The sequence below is a fragment of the Zosterops lateralis genome, assembly GCF_965231275.1.
Source record: "Zosterops lateralis genome assembly, chromosome: 2".
Classification (NCBI taxonomy): Eukaryota; Metazoa; Chordata; class Aves; order Passeriformes; family Zosteropidae; genus Zosterops; species Zosterops lateralis.
In genome coordinates this window covers 109,076,104-109,088,643 of record NC_139763.1, presented here as the reverse complement: position 1 = coordinate 109,088,643, position 12,540 = coordinate 109,076,104, and the positions used below count along the sequence as shown (strand labels likewise).

Below are 12,540 nucleotides of genomic sequence, written 5' to 3'. Positions count from 1 at the left end.
AACTTAAGCAAGAAAAGGTAGTAGGATTATCATTCCTTGCAGAGGTCTCAGATTTCCACTTCTGCTTCAGTTTATCCTTTATGCGTGAAACGTTGGGGTTTTTACACAAACTCATGAACCAATAAGCATTATTGTTTATTCTGTAGTAAGTCCTTCTGCATTATTATATGCACAACTGTAAGAGATGACCAGAGCACAAGACATTTGTCTGTGCCTATATTTTCTTTTATTGAAAATAAATCAGAAGAGCCAGATTGTTAAAACTAAGGCCCTAGAAGAGAAACCTATAAAGATGACTCATGATCTGATAATTCTTCAGAAATATAAGGAAGTGCCCACAAGTGGACCTATTCTCTCCTGCAGAACTTAATGCAACAGAGAATTCCTACAAGGAATCTACTCATAGATGAAAATGTGGAAGACAGGAGCATCTCACTGTGCTGTCCTCATCACAGACACTCTGGTTGGTCTCTTTTTTCTGTGGGACACTGGAGGGTCCACTCTGTCTCAGCCCATTACTGGGGTACATCTGCCACACACACACAAGCCACGAGAAAGGGAAGAGAAGCGAGGAAGATGAAAAAGAAAAAGGAGGAAATAATTTCTTTGCTGTGCAGCAGATTCCCCTTAGAATGGCTTGCCTTCCAGATGCTCCCCAGCTACAGCAATTGGCAGATGGCAACGACTGCAGATGGATGGGCACAGCTGAGACACAGATACAGCTGCAAATAGCTGGCTCGGCAGTGTTTGCTTTTCCTCCTGCCAGCCACAGTCACAGCACTTCTAGGGAGTGGGTGGCAAAACAGGGAGAGGATTTCCCAAATTCATGGCAGAGAAAAAAGCCTTCTGTTAACACCACTGTCATCTTTATTATCCTGAGTGCATGATATTATAAGGCATTTTTCTTATTCATTAACAAGAAAAGATAGACTTTGCCATCTATTAATTAATGCCTATGATTAATTTGGAGAAGATTTATTAGGTGCAAATCTGGTGTTAATTTGCCCTCTTTTTTACAGCTGGCCACTCCTTTCTTATGAGGCCACAAAACATTACACATTTTATCCTAGTTCTGTACTAACAGAGCAAATAGCAAACTGTAAAACAAAATCCACTAAAATCAACTTTACCTTCATGGTCACATACTAAGTTACACCATGGAAAACAATAACAAAGAGACCAGAACTGCAAACCATGTCCATGGTTGTGGAAATCTCTTTTCTCAATCCATAAAAACACGCTGAAGATTTTTTTTTATCCCTCTGATTTCTAATTTCTTGCTGCTCTTGTGTCAGTTTTGTCTTTCTAATCAATTTTACTGAATTCTCTGCATCATCAAGATATTTTAGTCTAGGGAAGGTCTCAGCCTGGCAGGCTAATGATTCTCTAGTAAGAGAGATGTTAATAACCATTTCTACCTGGAGTACTAATGCATTGAATATCATTTAAAAGGCAAGCAGTAATTAATATCTATACATTTTAATAGCATAAGAAAACAGCCCAGCACATTATCTCGTGTTTTGAAAGAGCATTCTGAGTAATGACCATAGCAGAGTATGCTTAGAGACTGATGATTTGGGAGCAAGGATTCTTATTTGCATGCTTAGTTTACACAGACAAACCTCAAGCCTTAAGTGTAAGTATGTGCTGATAGACATATGCCCCCTTCAGCTGCCTTCCTAATTATGAGGACTGCAAACATGGGTAATAAAAATGTTAATGGACATTCATTCTGTTAACATGGCTACAGCCATCTATCCTACCGAAAAGTGCAGCTGACAGAGCCTGTTAATGTCCAGACTACTTCTAGAGCTCGGTTTTCTTCATCTTTTTTCCCTTCCCCCTTCAATAACATCCAACTGCTGGAGTCTCAGTCTGTCATAACTGAGAGCACTCTCCCCTCCCTCTTTAATAAAATCTCATTTAGACAGAAATGTTCTGTTGGTGGGCATGACTACTAATACCACATTTAAAAAGTCAGGATACCTCCTGTCAGAAAAGTGATGGTAAGGGGCTGGGGCGGGGGCGGTGTTGGTGCCAGCCTAAGTGCAGAGAGGCAATTTTCATTAAATTGGGGTGATTCATTAAGATGGGAAAAGGCTACATGATAGAGAGGACCACATATGTCCATCTGTAAATTGGAATATTAACCTGTTTGTTCTATGTATCAGAAGGCATAGGGAACCATTTCAGGGGAAAAAAATGAAACAACATTAATAAAACCTTTAAAGAATAAGCTCTTCTTGCCTGGAAATAAAGACATGTTTCTAAAGCTGTTTAATCCCTAAGATGTTCTTTAAGAACCATATCCAAAACAAAATTCTCAGGGAAGATGCTGTAGCACACAATTACTGTTTTCAGCATACTACATAAAGAGTGAGGGAATGGGAGGAGTGGAAACTGATGATATCCTTTAGTTATAATTTAGTGGTACACACACTCATAGTGGTGTTTTAAACATACAGAGAATATCTCTAACAAGTTCATATGAACAAGTCTATAAACTGTTAAATTGGTTTGGTTAATAAATGAAAACACCAAACAAGCTTGCCAGACAGATTTGTCAGTGATTTATGCACCTCTGAGAGTATATAAAAGGTTTGTCTCTGGAGATGTTCTTATATAAAAGGCTTTTATTGGTATCCTGTAAATCCATGCGTGGTACTATTTCCACCCCTTTGAGTGTGGAATCAGATTTGTGACAAGTTTTTGTTCAGGCAGTTCACAGGAGATTCCATTGATGCTCAGTTTTTGACTGCTTATTTGCATACTTTTATATAAAAGGGAAAAAATAGTCAGAATTTAAAAATCTAGAGATAATTAAACAGACAACTTAACTAAACCAATTCAAATACAGATAAACCACTTCCATGAAGCCAATGTATGCACTATCCTTGAATCATATGTGGCCTTATAATGTCAGATGAAATAATCTTGTGATTTTATTGAGGATGTATTTGATAAAACCAGATGAAACATATTTGAGGACCTACACCAATATATTTAATGAGTCAAAAGTCATGCATAAACAAGAACTGTAAGCCTGCTCAATTAAACACTTAAAAATTCTTCAGTATGAACCCATTACTTCCCCCTCCCTTCAGTAGGCTTCTTCATTCCTTCCTTACTTTTCAAGGTGATCCTTTAAAAAACAACACTGTGTTTTAATGACACTTTTAACTCCCTTCCCCACAAAACTCTCAAGTCAGAATGAGTTGTAAATTAGTTTTTGGAAATTGCCTGTTCATGGTGGCTCTGTTAAGCCACTTAATTAGATGGGGACAAATTCAGACTATGAGAAACAAGATCATTTCTATCTGTTGGAAAAATATATTTTGATATTGTCCTTTACAGAGAGGCAATTGGCATACTATTGTCAGCCTCATCTCCAGGCTGTTTTCCTTTCCTTGCACAACTGGGCACCCATTCCGACATTTAACAACCCTTTTCATGGAGACATTCCTTCCAAGGTCCAACCTAAACCTCCCCAGGCACAACTTGAGGCCATTTTCTCTTATCCTGTCTCTGGCTGCCTGGGAGAAGAGGTTGATGCCCACCCAACTACAACCTCCTTTCAGGTAATTGTAGAGAGCAGTGTGGTGTCCACTGGGGCTCCTTTTCCTCTAGACTCAACACCCCCAGCTCCTCCTTGCTAGGCTTGTCCTCCAGACCCTTCCCCAGCTCTGTTGTTCACCCCTGGTTATCCATATTTTTTAGCAGCACTTAGTTATTTTATGTCAATATATTGACCAAGCACAGGAGAGCTAAGAAAACCCAAACAAACCGACCCTCAACAAACCCACCCTAGAGTAGTTTCTTTCAAGCAAGAATTGTGGGGGTCTTTTTAATGCATGTATTGGGTACTCATGCTTCTTTCCAAAACTCAAGTCTACATTAAAGCAAAGGTGAGCAGCTGGAATTACACAGGTTGCATCTCTTATTTCCATACTTCTTTTTTCTTCTCAAACTAAACAACCACACTGTCCTGGACTTCAACCTAATCTCTTCATATTCTTGAACCTTTGTGCAAACAACAGTGATATGTTCCTATAACTCAATTCTGCAGTGCTTTTGCAAGTGAGAAACTCAGCTAGTTGGAGAAATATTTGTGATACCCTGAGCCCGTATGCACACAGACAGACTGAGTGGATGTTTACAAAGAGTCAGCTTCCCAAACAAATGCATTCATTTTTTTCCCCTTCAAAAGCACCTTTCTTCACCTTTTCATATTTACATTCCCAGCACATATTTACCCCAAGAGCTTAGACACAAACTCTCAAACTTCAATGCCAAACATGTTGATGCCGCTCTGGACACAGTCCTTAGAGTATTCCATCTAATTGGAATTACATCTCTATTTTTTAGAGATTTACATCTCTAATTTACATCTCTATTCAGGATCCCTTAAGGACTTTTAGCATAATCTCCAGTGAGATGGTTAAGGTGGTACTTTTAACAAGCTCCACATGATCCAGGGTACTGAAGTGACTGCACTGATCCTTTTCACCAAGAGAAAAGCTAAGGGATATTCCATATCATACGATGGCAGCTCAGGTATAAAAACAAGAAAAAGGAGGAGGAAGAGAGGACATTTCTTATGTACAATAATTCCCCTCTGCAGCCCCATTTCCCAGGAAGTGGCTGCATAGTTCTTGCTGATGGGAAGCAGAGAATAAAATCTTCTTTTCTCTTTGCTGGTGCATGAGTAAACTCAGCTTTTGTTTCAGTAGATGGCCTTATCTCAGCCTATAGTCGTTTTTGCCAGTTCTCTCCCTGAGCAGCTGGCACTGGGGAGGGACAGCATGGCTTGGCAGCCTGGAGCTGAATCTGACCCCACTTGACCTGACCCAGACACATGGAGAGACTTAGACCTGGACAGGAAGAGAGCTAGAGCTGGATATAGACCTGCCTTCACTTGACCTGATCTGCCTTACCTGGATACAGGAGCAGACCTAGACCTGCTCTTAGCTGGACATGGAGCAGACTTGACTGATCTGGGCTCAACTGTACTTGGGTTGTGGGAGAAAAAAAAAAACAAACCAAAAGCCCACCAGACCTGGCTGATATTTATCAGAAATTACACTTGCCCACAAGTCCCATGGATAGTCTGTGCCAGAGGCAGCAGACAGATACTGAGCACTGTTACAATGCTTGAGCAGAATTTGGTTCTCACAGACCACAGTTATCTTCCTCATCTCTCCTCCTCTGTTGTATTCACAGAACTTGAATTCTTCAGTCATTTCTGCAGCACAGTTCTTTTTGCTTTACTAAGTTTTTTTGTTTGTTTGTTTTCTCTATAAAAATTCTGATATTTTGCCAACAGATCTGAATTTACCCAGAAAATAGCACTCAATTCAGATTTGCCTTAAGACTAAAATAAAGCATTCCAGGTACAGCAATCCTCCAGTCCTACCACAATTTTCAAGAAAAAAAAAATCATAAGAGAATAAAACCATAGGAGATATGGACCACATATCAAGTTTATCTTTCATTTCACAATATAGTCATGCATTATGTTCTTTACTGATTATGAAGAGGGTGGAGCATATGGTGAAGGCCATGTTTAAAATAATGCACCCATTAAAATCATGTATACTGCCCTGGGATTGTTTAAAAGAAGACAGGTTATTTTCACTTTTAGAGGAGTTTGGCTCTCATGAAATACTGTCCTTGTGAGATGGTTGGAGTCCAAAATCTGCTGGTTATAACATTACAACAATGAAATTTTGTGGTAACTCTAAAGATAATTTACCTGTTTTGAGAGTGTGTGTGTGAGTGTTTGTATACACAGGCTTGTTTGGAAAGGTTTATGCTTGCAGATTTACAGAGGTGAGGCTATGCTTAAAGTTATATATGATGGCAAAAACTACTCCTGCTCCTGGCTGCTTTATTTTGTGCACCTACTGTGGGGGGAAAAAATGTCCTTTTCTATATTTTCTCTTTTTTTCAGCATAGGATTATAGTACTAGGAGGCTTGTAGAAACACCTCTCCAATCCTCTTCCCTTACTCTGCCTACATTAACATCATCCCAGCCCCAAAGCACATCCTCTGTTTCAGATGTGACAGATAGTGGTTAAAGTAAGGAAGGTTTAGGCTACAACACAACACGCTACGGAAGAGTCAGAAGATTTAAGCCAACAGCTGTTGAAAAGAGATTTTATTTTTCCCCTGTCCATTTTTGGCACGATTCTTTTAAGCCTTGCAACAAAAATCATGGGCTGTGTGGCACCTGAGGTCCTAGTTCATGTCAGCAACTGGTTTATTTCCTAAGTCTAAAATGTCTTAGTTCGGATGACATAATGACTCTTAGGGCCCCATTAAATTTTTAAGCTCCTGAGCTGAAAACACAGTGATGGAGAAGTCAGGTATGCCAGGGTTAAGTATGAAGCCTAAGGCTTATTAAATATATGACAAACCTTTAAGGCAAAGCAGTTGCACTTGATTTTTGACAGCAATAGTTCCTTTTATAGAAGGAACAACGGAGATGGCACCTGATGCTTTGCTTCAAGATTGGAAGAAGAGGCTGTTTCAGTTTTGAGGCAGAGGTACTCATTGCTCCCTTAGGCAAGAAAATATTCATCGGGAGTTCCTAAGAGAATTTTACACTTCAGTTATAGTTTCTATTACCTCAACCTAACAAAAACAATAAAGGACTAACAAATAGTGAGTGCCCAGTAGTTCAACAAAAAGTAATTTCTAGAATGTCAGAATTTGTATAAAAATTACTATATGTAGAAATAGTGATCTGAACCAAGTTGGAACTGGATTGTTGATAGAATCTATTGGTAGAAATTTAATTTTTTCAGACTTAGAGAGTGAATTAAGGATTTATTTATTGGAGTTTTTTTAATGCAATATAGTTGAGAATTTGCTGAAACTGTAAGCACAAATCCAGGAGGATCAAATATGACATATAGATACAGAACAGGGTCCTAAAAATCAAACCTTGCCCAAATACTACTTTTTTAAAAGCAGAGAGCAAACCTATCTTTCCAGAAAATATTTCTGACTGTACCACATTCACAGAAAAGTAGATTTTACAGTTCAGGAAAGAAAGTAGATAACATCAATCCTATTCCTGCTTTCTCGTGCAGCTCCAAATGTAAAAACATACTATGCTGTGTAAATTATCAATCATAAGTTTCAGAAGAAAAATCCATATTTTAAAGATTAATACACTATAAAGTTAAGACAAAAGCCTGTTATGAGACTCTGGATGCTGCTGGAGAGGAATGCTTTTTCATAGGCATCTCATTAAAAAACCCACAAACTTGAAATAGTAGTATCTCATAAGCACATTGCCAATAATTTTGCAACCATCTTGTGGAAGATTAAATCCTATCATCCAGGCATCTTTAAGAAAATAATTAATCTCCATTGTTACATGATTTCTAGAACAAGAAATTAAATTGATGAAACAGGTAGGTTACAGTAAGTCGAATAGTCCAGTTTTACTATTAACTAGCATCTTTACACGTGAAAGCAACAGGAGGTTTTCTTATTAGTTGTAATATGTAAATACATTTATTTCCGTGGCCTTTTCTCCACTTTTCCACTTGCAGGTTTCAAATTGATATAATGCTTAAAAGTAGAGAACAATACATAGCTGGAATCATCTGGGAGATGCCAGAGAAATCACTAATTTTGGTAAACAAACAAAAAAAAAATACCCAAAATTTGCTCCAAATTGCATTTTACCACCTTAGTGTTGTTAGAAAGAAGTGATTAATCTCCGTTTTTAGGATGAGGAAAACTTAGTCAATGCAGGTAACAAATTAGACACATCTATAAGCAGGAACAGAGCCCAAAACACTTGGTTTCCACACTCATGCTCTGGCCACCTGACCATGCTTCTATGGCCTTTAAAAAAATTATAGTGTCAGCAGCCATTGCCTAGCCAATTTTGTTTAAATCACTGCTGGTGATCTAATCAGGACAGCAGCTGGACCTGCCCTGTCCACAGCACTCCTCTCACTGGGAGCTGCAGCATAGTGCACCTCCACAATGGATAGACAAATCAAAAATAAACCTAAACTCTTTGTTTGAGGTGTTAATCTTATGGATTTCATCCCCATAGACTTGCATAGGAGGCTCTTAATGGGTTGTTTGAGATCCAAGGTAGGCAAGGCCAACAAATCCTCCTTCAGGTTATTACGAGCATGAACCTCACACACAACAAACACTCCTACAGGTTACTACGAGTGTGGACCTTAGGATGAGAAAGCCAGAATAGAAAAACTAAAAAAGGTTCTGTTTTCCAAGCCTCAAAGTGAAACGAGGATGCTTAACCCAGGATTCCTGATGTCACATAAAAATAATTTGATTGCGGACAGTAAGAGAAACCTTGCAAGATTAAGTGTCTGGAGTTCAACTTTCTCTGGTGGTTGCACATCAAGTAATTATTTCCAAGGTATGCACACAAAAATTACTACAGGAAAACAAAGCCCTGATACAATGATTGAAAGCTACATCCTAAGAACTGGAGTTTTTCACAAAAAAAAAAAAAAAAAAAAAAAAAAAAAAAAAAAAAAAAAAAAAAAAAAAAAAAAAAATTATATTGTGGCAACCTGTTGTCTCAATGGGAATAAGTCTAAGCTTTCTCAAAGACCATTTCTATTGACAGGAACCCATGTACTTTTCCTTAAAAAATACAAACATCTTTATTTCAATCAAAGCTTTGGTGAGCACAAGTACTGCAACAATAAATAGAAACTACCTAAAAATGCTGTTTAACAAGCACAACATCCTTCAGGGTTTGTACATGCAGAAACCTGTACACACGTACACACAGAGCTGTCAGATTTGTCCCCAGATGTTTGGGCAACTGCAGAGTTAATTGCATATCACAAAATGCTCATTACGTTGATTTGATACATGAAAAGGACTTTTAGCCATAGAGTAAATAACCTCACTACAGATTCCTGGAGCCAAGCAGAGGCCAAGTGGTGATTTCCTGCAAATCCATATGCCTTTTGTCCATAATACATACCTTCACTGAGTTAGATCCTGTAGATTATACACACCAAGGTGTTTATGGTTTTGACCTCTTGGGGACTTCAGGGTAGGAACCTCCTGCTTAGTGGTGACTTCTCTCCTCTGGTGAATGATTTTAAATGGCTTGTGTGTCTGGGAAGGATATTGAAGGACAGTGTAGGGTTTGAATTTACAGCATAGTACTAGGCAAGAGAAAGCTATGGCCAGTCAAAGTTATATTAAATAACAAGAGTGTCCACGTGGAAAACTAGCATAGGATTAGCAGTGTGTTGTAAATTCACAGATATACTTAAATGTACTATACACCAATACCCTTTCCCCTTTCTTCACCCTTTCTTGGTGAGAACAGTCCTAATTTTCTAGGAAAAGGAGCAAGTGCACACAGAATAAAAAGGCTTTAGGAATTGAAGTCAGAGCAAACTACATGTATGAAATGGATGAAGGGGTTTAAGCCAGCCTGTTCAGATTGACTGGAGTTGTTTTAGGAGTCAGTAAGAGCTGCCATCTCCTTATTCATGGTTAATTCCACCAAAAGTACAGAGATATTTCCAATTCTTATCAAATATTGAATTTCAGTGTAATATTAAATCAATATTCTCAGAAACAAAAAATACAGTTTTGGTCAATAAAGTGTTATTGAATTAATAAGGAAAAACTTTATATTTCACTTTTTAATGATATTTTAATACACCAGACCTTTGAAATTGAAATCTGGAAGTTACTTTGATAATATGAAAGTGTTTGAAAAAGAAAAATCAATATAATGGAGCTTTTTTTTTTTTCTCCAATCTTTTAATTTCAATGAAAGCAATAGCCATCAACACCCAGCTTGAGACCTACTGTGCAGTGGACTAAAAAAGCCTGACAGACACCTGACAGAAATCTGGCTGCATAAAAATCATCACAAGAGAGTCTGCTGGATGGGCAGCATCACACAGGCTTCAAATCCCTCATTCCACCAGCCCAGCAGCAATAAAAGAGAAAATAGATCACTGGATCAAGCATCCCAACATCAGAGCAATACATAAAGGTATTTATCTGCATAAAGACAAGACATGATACCCCCTTCCTCACTTGCTATTTCATGACCATTTGACTCACGAGTTTGTCTGCAAATTGTGCCCTTCCCTGTCTGTACCCACCCACCCACTGTACTTGCATGGCAATTCTGAATTCCTTATATTTTGCCTAAAGTAAATAAGTAACAGCAATAACAATAAATTCTAATTCACAAGTGGAAAGGGTGCAGAGTATTTCTGTTAAGAGAAAAGGCACTCACTACAACGGAAAAAGGGGCTTAACTTAGTTTTGTGTAAAATAAAAGGTGAAACAAGAAAATAAAGAGAAAGTTCTACAAGATTTGGAAAAGGCAATAGAGCTCTAGAAGAGGCTCAAGTCAGAGTTTTAGCTTTGAAAATAGCTGATATTGCTAGCATTAATAACTGGCAGGAGAGTTATATTTGAAGGAATGATTTGTTCTTTTTGGGAAGAAAATCATCAACTCAGTAGAAACATTGATGTTATATTTTGAATCTGATGCAACATAGCAATTCTTTCTATGATTACTTGGACATTAATAAATGTATCTCATTTTATAGGCTAGTTATGAATCACGCATTTAAGTATACAGCATGTCCAGGAGAAAATGAGACATTATTACTCACACTCAGTATCCTTCTGGGGAAATACACGTTAGTGACTCTATCAGAATTTACTGCAAGCTACCAAGACAAAAAGGCATTCAAATCAGTGGTAGCTTCAATCTGTACCAGTAGACCTGAATCTAGACTAGTGCCTTTCACAATTGAGGGTAATTGGCTTAAACAGAAAATGCAGATGCTTTCTCAAATTTTGTCTATTTTCTTTTGTAATGAGATTAATTATAATTCTAATTGTTTAATGAAAGAGAATTGCTGTCAATATACAACTAAAAAAAAAAAAAAAAAAAAGCTGTGCTTGTGGCAAACAAGATTTGTAATAATAATAATTTTATTTTTTTTTAAACATCATATCTTATGAAGATGTCATGCTTACTGACAACAACTCTACCTAAACAAAGTGAGGGATTCTTTTGGTGATTTGTATGTGATGTGACAATGCCGAAATGTACTGGGGGATCCTTATCATTAAACCAGCTAAGTTTCTGAAGACTTTAGAAATCCCATCAACAGGTAAATTCCCATGTGCCATCTTGAGCCCACCAAGGCACACCAAATCTAGGCAACCTTATAGCATTAAACCAGAACCTTAATGGCAAAATCACCAAGATTTACCTTTCTTAGAGGAAAAAAAAAAAACATTTTCCAATCAGTTTGATGCTTGACTTGGTGCTGTTACCAAACTCAGACTCTTTCACATTCAGTCAGCTAGAGTTCTAACACCCAGCTAAATTTTGTTCAGTGTGAACAGTGATTAACTGATTTTTACATGAAGTGTTTTAGTTTCCTGATCATCACCAACTCCAGAAAAAAAAAAAAAAAAAAAAAAAAAAAAAAAAAAAAAAAAAAAAAAAAAAAAAAAAAAGCTTCCAAAATACACAGGCTAAATTCTGAATGTTTTCTCCTCATATGCACATTACTATAATTAAGATACAATTTATCAGCTAAAAATAGAACTGCATTTTAGATTTCTCCATCTCCCTTTCGTTTGCCCAAGAGGTTTAAAAGACAGCCGTGTACACCTGCACATAATAACAGAGTCACACAAGGTTTCCAAGTCCTTCCAGGTGGACATTTTAAATACCTCCAGCTGTGATGCACAGCTGATCAGATGAGCTCTGAGGCGGGGGATAGGTGGAGGATATGCCAGAGCTTAACCAGACCAAGCAAACCACATTTATAATCTACCAGAAATAAACCTGAAGAAACAAATCAGCAGCACCAGCCTTATGCTGTGAAACATCCCATGTGATGCTCTGCTAGCAGGCACAAGTGAAAGGCAGCTTTTCAACTCTGTGAGGGTGACAGAAGTGCAATCCACATGTGTCCTGGATTGTAGTGTAGGATGTACACAAAGTATTTATTCTATCACCATCTTCATGAACTGCTGAAACCAAGTGGGGCAGTGTTTTCCCAGGCCCCCTTCCTTTGGGCTCTTCTGCTCATGGCCCATCAATGTCTTGCCCATGACTCACAGGTAACTCCCTCCAGGAGTTATCTCTGTTTAATGGGCCATCAAGGACCCACTTCACACTCATCATCCCATTGTGAGATGCTCTGCCAAGGGGGAGGAGCCAAGCATTCTCACCTGGATATAATCTGGGATTTGGGACAGGACAAGCAGTCCTTACCTACTGGATTCCCAGAGGAGCAGAGCTACCAGACCTTTCTACAGGATCACTGCTTCAGGAAGAGCACCTCACCTGGACTGCTTCCACCATCCTGCTCAGGTTGTATTCTGACTCTGTCAGTGGTCGTTTGTGTTATTGCATTTATTTTATTTTACCTTTTTACCTTTCTTCTTATTAAATTGTATTTCTGACTTTGAGCCTCACTCGTTTTGCTTTCAAACCAGGACAACATGCAAAAAACAAACATTAGAGGTGA

The 12,540-nt window shown here is 38.1% G+C and overlaps 2 long non-coding RNA genes across 5 annotated transcripts in view; both read right to left on the bottom strand.

The window, feature by feature from the left end:
* LOC310905859 overlaps window positions 1-12,540 on the bottom strand; it is a 476,746-nt gene that overhangs the window by 193,280 nt on the left and 270,926 nt on the right. The window lies entirely within an intron of this gene.
* Window positions 1-12,540, bottom strand: part of LOC310905856 — a 137,495-nt gene that overhangs the window by 77,738 nt on the left and 47,217 nt on the right. The gene's annotated exons all lie outside the window — the stretch shown is intronic.